Below are 9,416 nucleotides of genomic sequence, written 5' to 3'. Positions count from 1 at the left end.
TTCAAACCCTCTGTGACTCTCCATGAGCTTCTATAATTACTCTCAGCCAAATATCCTTTTGTGCTCAGCTGTGAGGCGAGACAGGGGTGTCCTCTGACTCCCCTCCTCTTTGTAATCTTTATCGAACCATTATCCTGTCCTGCCTGTCCGACAAGCCGACTCTATTACCAGTATCGCCACACGCACTATGAGCTTTCCTTCATGCTGTCATTGCTCTACAAGTACAGGTTTTCAGAGGCTGATAGGAACCTTTTTACATTAAAGCTGTTAAATATCTTTAATCACCTCATGTAGGCTTTCACCATCACTTATGCGCGTCTCGACAGGGAAGGACGCTTTTGAATTGTCTGCATTATGATTTGACAGGGCTGTAGTAAGGATTTTAAAAAAAGATACTGACAGTCTCCTGCACTGTAGATGATTGCAAAGAGATCTAAAAATTATTAATAATAATGGATGGCATTTATATAGCGCTTTTCTAGGCACCCAAAGTGTTTTACAATTCCACTATTCATTCACTCTCACATTCACACACTGGTGCAGGCAAACCACAGTTGTAGCCACAGCTGCCCTGGGGCAGACTGCCAGAAGCGAGGCTGCCATATCGCGCCATCGGCCCCTCTGGCCAACACTAGTAGGCGGTAGGGTAAAGTGTCTTGCCCAAGGACACAACGACCAGGACAAAGTTGCCTAAACACACTCAGTTTTCTCCTTCTGCATAAAATGTAAAAAGAAATTAATACTGTTACGGCCGAGAGGGCCCGGCTGTGGGTGTGGACTCAAATGCAGACACAGAGGGAGGCAAACGGGCGTGAACACAGTGCTTTATTTACAAGTGTCTAGTGAAATTACACAACAGGAGACTATGAATGCTATGAATTATGAAATGCTATGAACTGTGAACTGTGAGGCCAAACTGTGAACATGAAACTGAGTGCTATGGCTAGGTGCTGGATTTCACGGATGGAAAAAGGGGGCAGCGGCTTGGATGGAGGTACGCAGTCACTATAATGAGAAGAGACAAATAGTCAGTGGCAGTCCAGTGAATCACAGCTGCAGGATTAGGCTATGGAGGTTAGGGCTTACGCGTTGCAGGTTTAAAGTGTCATGCGAGGAAGGGGTGTCCAGGGGGTTCCGGGTGAGGAGTGTCCAGAGAGGATCCAGAATATGCGTGGAGTGAGGGACTTGGCAGGGAGGCAGGCAGGTGTAGTCCGATGGTGGAGAGGAAGAAACCAGATGACAGAACCAGCGTCCAGGCGGAGATGAGAGTAGTTCGGGAAACGTGACTGCCAGGTGGGTCCTATGACAAAGAAAAACACGGTGAGGGAAAAGCAGTAGTTGAGGGTTCTCACAAGGGGTTCGCAGCCTAGCACTGACATGGGTTAGCAGAAGATCTGGCAGAGGTCTGTTGTGAATGCTGGTCTTATATGCAGGTGACTTGATTGGAACCAGGTGTGGAAGCTGATTGGAGTCTCTGCCTGAAGGTAGAACCCAGCGGAGTGGAAAAACCCCGTGCTCACCCGGACCATGACAGTACCCCCTCCTCAACGATCGCCCCCCGGCGACCGAGCAGACCCGGACACGCGACGAGACCTGAAAAAATCAGAAACAAGCGCCGGGTCCAAGATCAGAGACCGAGACACCCACGAACGCTCCTCAGGCCCGTACCCCACCCAGTCCACCAGAAACTGCCGGCCCCTGCCCCACCGACGCACGGCCAGGATACGCCGCACCGAGAAGGCAGGATGACCATCGACGAGCCGGGCGGGAGGAGGGGGGTCGGAAGGAGGGCACAGAGGACTAGACAACACTGGCTTGACCTGCGAAACATGGAACACCGGATGGATCCGCAACGATGCAGGCAATGTGAGCCGGACTGCCGCAGGGCCAATCAGCCTGTCAATCACGAAAGGCCCAATATAGCGTGGAGACAGCTTGCGGGAGGTTCCCTGGAGCGGGATATCCTTAGCCGCCAGCCACACTTTTTGCCCCGGAGAGTAAGTAGGAGCCGCCGTGCGCCGCTGGTTGGCGTAGTGGCATTGGCGAGACACAGCGCGCAACAGCGCCTCACGAGTCCGCGTCCAGGCCCGGCGGCAACGCAATATGTGACCATGGCCGGTGTGGGGTGGTTAGTGGGTGAAGCAGTCCGTAAGGACGGTGATTCCTGGACTTATTACGAGCACAAACCGTGCAAGCAGCTACGTATTCACGTACATCCCTATCCAACGTCTCCCACCAAAAGTGTCTCTTCAGTAGCATAGCTGTCCTACCTCGGCCCGGGTGACCTGTGAACTTGGCCGTGTGAACCCATTCCAAAACCTTGGTGCGGGCTGCTGTGGGTACATAGCGCTTGTTAGCTGGACCGGTGCCCGGATCAGGTTCTGCTTGCAGAGCCCGCTGAATGACGGAGTCTACTTCACATGTGACAGCCCCTACACGACAGCTGGCAGGGAGTATGGAGGGCACCCCTGACCGCTCTGAGGCAGCTTCGAACTGGCGGGAGAGAGCATCTGGCTTAACATTCCGGGTACCTGGGCGATATGAGATAGAAAAGTTGAAATGGGCAAAAAACAGAGACCAACGGGCTTGGCGTGTATTTAGTCTCTTTGCATTCCGTAGGTATGTTAAATTTTTATGGTCTGTCCAGACTATGAATGGGTGCTCAGCCCCCTCCAGCAGGTGCCGCCACTCCTCCAATGCTAGTTTCACAGCAAGCAGCTCACGGTCCCCAATATCGTAGTTTCTCTCTGTCGGAGACAAGCGACGCGAGAAGAAAGCGCAGGGTTGTAACTTTGCTGATGGACCAGTATGTTGAGACAACACTGCCCCCACTCCAACATCTGATGCGTCCACCTCAACGATGAAGGGCTTGCTGGTGTCGGGCTGAATTAGCACGGGAGCTGTTGTAAACAGTTGTTTCAGCTTGTTGAAAGCTCTGTCGGCTTCGGTAGGCCACGTGAATGGGTGCTTTGTAGACGTGAGGCGTGTTAGAGGTGCAACTACCTGACTGTAGTTCCTGACGAATCGCCTGTAGAAGTTGGCAAAGCCCAGGAATCTCTGGAGAAGCTTACGGGATGTGGGCACCGGCCACTCTGTGACTGCCTTGACCTTTGCTGGATCAGTCTTCAGTTGCCCCCCTGCCAGGATATAACCAAGAAAAGAGACTGACGATGCATGAAACTCACACTTTTCTGCCTTTATGTACAGTTTGTTCTCCAATAAGCGCTGGATGACAGCACGGACATGAGTGTGATGTTCCTGGAGCGACCTGGAAAATACGAGTATGTCATCCAGATATACGAACACAAATCTGTTCAGAAAGTCCCTGAGAACATCATTCACCAAAGCTTGAAATACGGCTGGGGCATTCGTTAGTCCAAAGGGCATGACCAGGTACTCGAAGTGGCCCAGTGGCGTGTTAAAGGCCGTCTTCCACTCATCTCCCTGCCTAATGCGAACCAAATGATAAGCATTACGAAGATCCAGCTTAGTGAAGATAGTGGCGCCTTGCAGGGACTCTGACACAGAACTGATGAGTGGCAATGGGTATTTATTCTTTATAGTTATGTCGTTGAGACCACGGAAATCAATATGTCAAGGATCGCTGTGTGGCAGGCTGGAGGAGGACCCAAACGCAAAACTCACAGACACGGGGATGAACTCAAAAATCACAGCTTTAATGCTGGAATGGCAGAACATAGGAAATACAAAACTAAACTGGGAAAAGTAAACTAACATACGCAGAGAGACACAGGGAGATCCACACAACATGAGGGGCGACGTCACACTGAACAGAGGGAGACGCAGACAGAAATACACAGAGGGTTAACGAGGGAAGTGGGAACACACGGGGAACACAGGTGACACTGATAATCATAACGAGACAGGGCGGGGTGAACTGAACATGACATGTACGGGCGTGAGAGTCACAAGGTAAACAGGAAGTGCACAGAGGTTCAGACAGGAGGAGAGAGAGCACGGGGAAAACACAGACATAACGGGCTGGGGAAACATGAAACAACCACAAAGGGAGACGAGGGCTCATAAATACATAGAGGGCACACAGGGGGAAGAGAGAGCACGGGGAGAACTTAGACATAATGGGCAGGGGAAGCATGGGATAAAACATAAGGAGAGACGAGGGCTCACAGATACACAGAGGGGCACACAGGGGGTAAAAGCCATGAAGGGAAAACACTTAGGGAACAACACAACAGGGCAACTCAGAAAACATGGCCTAAGCAAGGAACAAAATACAAACGTACAAGGAAACTAAGAACACTGTGCCAACATGGCCCAGGACCATGACAGTACCCCCCCCTCAAGGGCTGGCTCCAGACAGCCCAAACACAGAAAAACAAAACCAAACAGAAAACAACCCAGGGCGGGCGGCGGGGGCTCAGGACGGAGGGCTCGGAACAGAAAACAAAAGAAGAGCACAGCAAACACCGGAGCCCAAGGAAACAACCCAAACACAGAGCAGTTCAGGGGGCCGACCATGCGGAAGGCAACGGCGGAGACGTGGAACCAGTTCAGGAGGCCGGCCGCGCGCAAGGCAACGGCGGCAGCGAAGGAGACAACGGAGCAGTTCAGGAGGCCGACCGCGCGGAAGGCAGCGGCGGCGGCGAAGGAGACAACGGAGCAGTTCAGGAGGCCGACCGCGCGGAAGGCAGCGGCGGCGGCGAAGGAGACGACGGAGCAGTTCAGGAGGCCGACCGCGCGGAAGGCAGCGGCGGCGGCGAAGGAGACGACGGAGCAGTTCAGGGGGCCGACCGCGCGGAAGGCAGCGGCGGCGGCGAAGGAGACGACGGAGCAGTCCAGGGGGCCGACCGCGCGGAAGGCAGCGGCGGCCCCCCAGTCCCAGGCGCGCCGGCCATGGCCCGGTGGGCACAGGACCAGACGAGGCAGAAGCGGAGGCTGGACCAGACGAAGCAGCTGACGAGGATGCTGGACCAGACGAAGCAGCTGACGAGGATGCTGGACCAGACGAAGCAGCTGACGAGGATGCTGGACCAGACGAAGCAGCTGACGAGGATGCTGGACCAGACGAAGGCTCCGAAGAGGCCGCAGCAGACGAAGACTCGGAGGCCGGGCCAGGCGAGGTTGCAGAGGCTGAGGCCGGGCCAGGCGTAGCAGAAGCACAGGCGGAAGTAGCCGGGCCAGGTGATGACGAGGCAGTCGCAGATGGCGGCTGGACAGGCTCCTCGGGCCCTCCAGCTGATGCGGCGTGAGGCTGAACGGGCCCCTCGGACCCTCCAGCGGAGACAGGAGGCTGAACGGGCCCCTCGGACCCTCCAGCGGAGACAGGAGGCTGAACGGGCCCCTCGGACCCTCCAGCGGAGACAGGAGGCTGAACGGGCCCCTCGGACCCTCCAGCGGAGACAGGAGGCAGAACGGGCCCCTCGGACCCTCCAGCGGAGACAGGAGGCTGAACGGGCCCCTCGGACCCTCCAGCGGAGACAGGAGGCTGAACGGGCCCCTCGGACCCTCCAGCGGAGACGAGGAGTGGCTGGAGAGGTTCTCCTGAACCCACAGTGGAGACGGATGCAGAGCCAGCAGGTGCGGAGACTTCTGGCTCAGGGGACCCTAACTGTGGCTGCACAGGGCAAGCAGTCTTATGCTTAGCAGGCAAGGGCAAAGCAGAGTTTACACAGGCGGCGTCTGAGTTAGCTCTTTCGAGTTGTGGCACAGAAAAAACCACAGCCTTGGCTTGCTCAGCAACACAGGTCTCGTTCTCAGTAACTATTTGAGAAGCCGAGAGAGCAATGGCTAGTTGAGGAGTTGGCTGGGGAACGTCAGAAATGTCTAAAGACAAAACAGGCTGGAACATGAAACAGTCACTAGAAGGAGCATCAGCAATGGAACACACGGTTTCAGGGGGTTTGTGTTCCTCAGCATGCACTGTTACATCCTGAGCTGATGATGGGGGTGTGTGGCTGAGCTCAGACTGAGAAACCTCAGAACGTACAGGCTGAGTAAAATGGTTCTGCGGTGCTGCAATGCTAGTAGCAGTATGTCGGTGAGTCTGGTGTAGAATAACAGTCTTTGGTTCCGCTAACTCTACGGGTGAAACGTTTATACTGGCTAACTCAGAGGAAATGCTGCGAGCGTTACAAGAACCTGATTGCTTTGGAACACAAAGATCGCTAGGTAGGGCGGTCGGTGAATAGTTTGGCACCAAGGTGTCACTCGGAATAACGTCTTTAGAGTCCAAACACACAGTGGCAGAGTTATCCAAGTCAGGCAACACAATGGCAGGCAAAACAGAGTTACTCACAGTGGTGGAACAGTCATGGGGTCCGGGACCAGACAACTTGGACTGAGTGTGTGACTCACAGTCACTCTCTCCTACGGGTGCAGCCAGCTCAGCTGTACTGCAGTGCTGAACCAGCACAGGGAGCTGCACTGAAGTCTGCACAGGGGGCTGCACTGAAGTCTGCACAGGGGGCTGCTCTGATGGCTGTAGCAATGGTTGTGGTGAGAGTGGAGTAGGTAGTGGAGTTAATGACTTCACAGGGGAATGAACTAGAGGTAGTGACGGTTGTGGTGCTGGTGGTTGAGTGGGTGACTGTGCTAACGGAGGCTGCACTGGGGACACTGGAGACTGCACTGGGGTCACTGGAGACTGCACTGGGGACACTGGAGACTGCACTGGGGACACTGGAGACTGCACTGGGGACACTGGAGACTGCAGTGATGGTTGTAAAGTTGGAGACCGAGCTGACGATAAGGCCGATGATTCCTCTACCAACTGAGCTATTGACTGGGCTAAGGATTGAAATAAGGTTTGTAGTAAGTCAGGCTGTGGATGTGACTGTGCTATGGGAAGCGAGGCGGAATGTGGTGGAGGTGGCGACTGAGCTTCGGGCCGGGCGGCTAACAGAGATTCATGGCGAGTCACTCCTGGCAACTCTGTAGGCCTTAAGCTGTCCATGTTAGGAGTAGCAGTCTCTAAAACAGTCACAGCACAGGAAGATCCAGGTTTAGCAGAGTCAGTAACACCGAGCACAAAGGGATCCGTTGCGGACACAGGAGCATTCACACAAACGGTTTCTAAATATATAGGTTGGAGAGCAGCATAGTCCAGGAGTGAAGAAACATCATTCACAGTCTTATACTCAGCAGGTACAGGGACCTCAGAACTGTTAACTTCACGGTGTTGTTCATGAGTATGCAGTTCGACAATAGTCTTTTGCTTCTCTAAGGTGAGATTATCAGTCTGTGTGTTAATTGCTGCTGACCTGGGAGGAGCACAGGAAAAATAGTCACACTGAAACATGGGCGTGAGGGTAGGCAACGCAGGTTCAGGATTAACCGACCCAGAATTACCAGACACGGAGTTAATGGCCTCTGGGATGACGCGCATGGAGCTTACAGTGCCAGGATTCTTTAATTCAGCATGAACAGCAGTCTCTGGGGGGGTAATAAACTCAGTCTCGTGCTTAAAAGGTGCGGAGGTGAACTTAGAAACATTATGAGCCCTGGAAACACAGTCATATTCAAACTCGCTATTCATTTCTGATGTGTTACGGACCTGGAAAACAGCGGACTCAGGAGCAGAATATTGTCCGAGTTGGTCCGACTTGGAAGTGGTATGGAAGAAACAGTTAGTGTCACTCACCCCCGGAGTTTGCTCAGAAACGTTAGGGCGGCGGCGGCGTGAGCGCCGTTTTCGCCGAGAGGGGGGAGGAGATGAGCCGGGCCGCGAATCCTCCAGCGGACCGGACTGAACGTCCTCCGACCCCTCACACTGGAGAGGCAGCTCCGGGCGGACGCCTACGGTGGAAACAAGGAAGTCCCGGATGTGGGGGTGCAGCGCGCCGAACAGCCACGGGAGTCCGGACACCATCCGCTGTAGACGGGCGGCTACGACCTCCCGGTGTTCGTCTCCTGGCAGCGCCTCCCACTCCTGACAGTGGTACTCCACCGTATAGATCAAATCCTCCCGGAGCTCAGCGGAGGGGTTGTGAGTTGCTGGGTCCATTACTGGTGACGTCGCACTGTCAAGGATCGCTGTGTGGCAGGCTGGAGGAGGACCCAAACGCAAAACTCACAGACACGGGGATGAACTCAAAAATCACAGCTTTAATGCTGGAATGGCAGAACATAGGAAATACAAAACTAAACTGGGAAAAGTAAACTAACATACGCAGAGAGACACAGGGAGATCCACACAACATGAGGGGCGACGTCACACTGAACAGAGGGAGACGCAGACAGAAATACACAGAGGGTTAACGAGGGAAGTGGGAACACACGGGGAACACAGGTGACACTGATAATCATAACGAGACAGGGCGGGGTGAACTGAACATGACATGTACGGGCGTGAGAGTCACAAGGTAAACAGGAAGTGCACAGAGGTTCAGACAGGAGGAGAGAGAGCACGGGGAAAACACAGACATAACGGGCTGGGGAAACATGAAACAACCACAAAGGGAGACGAGGGCTCATAAATACATAGAGGGCACACAGGGGGAAGAGAGAGCACGGGGAGAACTTAGACATAATGGGCAGGGGAAGCATGGGATAAAACATAAGGAGAGACGAGGGCTCACAGATACACAGAGGGGCACACAGGGGGTAAAAGCCATGAAGGGAAAACACTTAGGGAACAACACAACAGGGCAACTCAGAAAACATGGCCTAAGCAAGGAACAAAATACAAACGTACAAGGAAACTAAGAACACTGTGCCAACATGGCCCAGGACCATGACACAATACATGGTCGTAGCGACCCGTCCTTCTTACCCACAAAGAAGAATCCGGCAGCAACAGGTGAAGACGACGGTCGAATTATTCCAGCAGCAAGTGACTCTCTGATGTACTTCTCCATAGCAACACGTTCTGGTTTAGATATGTTGTATAATCGACTGGAGGGCAAAGGAGCACCGGGGAGAAGGTCTATGGCACAGTCATATTGTCTGTGAGGCGGCAAAGCTTGCGCCTTACTCTTACTAAAAATCTCTTTGAAATCGTGATATTCCATGGGCACACCAGTGAGATCGGGGGTTGTTTCTTCCAACGCATAGGGCTCCTCGGGGCCCGGGGGACACGCCGACCTCAAACAATTAGCATGGCAGAATACACTCCAGCTTATTATCTTCCGTCCAGACCAATCCAAGTGTGGATTGTGTAGCTTTAACCAAGGGTAGCCGAATGTGAGGGGAGTGTCAGGCGATGAGAGGGCGAAGAAAGTGAGCTCCTCCCTATGATTTCCTGAAGTGATTACAGTCACTGGCTCAGTGTGGTGAGTTATTTGTGCAAAGACCTGGTTATTAAGTGCTTTCGCAGAAATGGGCGGATCTAAAGGCACAAGGTGCAATCCTAACCGTGTGGCGTGGTCAAAACTGATTAGGTTTTGCTCTGAACCGGAGTCGACCAGGGCCTGAAAGGTGTGCGTGGCACGGTTGAT

General features: G+C 53.7%; 1 long non-coding RNA gene across 1 annotated transcript; it reads right to left on the bottom strand.

The window, feature by feature from the left end:
* Positions 1–808: 808 nt before the first annotated feature.
* LOC145420474 (uncharacterized) lies at positions 809–1,535 on the bottom strand. Its single transcript, XR_013901795.1, has 3 exons — positions 1,378–1,535; positions 1,087–1,300; positions 809–1,005 (listed from the first exon to the last, which is right to left on the bottom strand). It is a non-coding gene; the product is annotated as an uncharacterized LOC145420474 (long non-coding RNA).
* Positions 1,536–9,416: the final 7,881 nt, after the last annotated feature.

The sequence above is a fragment of the Astatotilapia calliptera genome, chromosome 2 (genome assembly GCF_964374335.1).
Source record: "Astatotilapia calliptera chromosome 2, fAstCal68.1, whole genome shotgun sequence".
Lineage (NCBI taxonomy): Eukaryota > Metazoa > Chordata > Actinopteri > Cichliformes > Cichlidae > Astatotilapia > Astatotilapia calliptera.
Note: the sequence above shows the minus strand (reverse complement) of the source record. Positions and strands in the feature narration are given on the sequence as shown.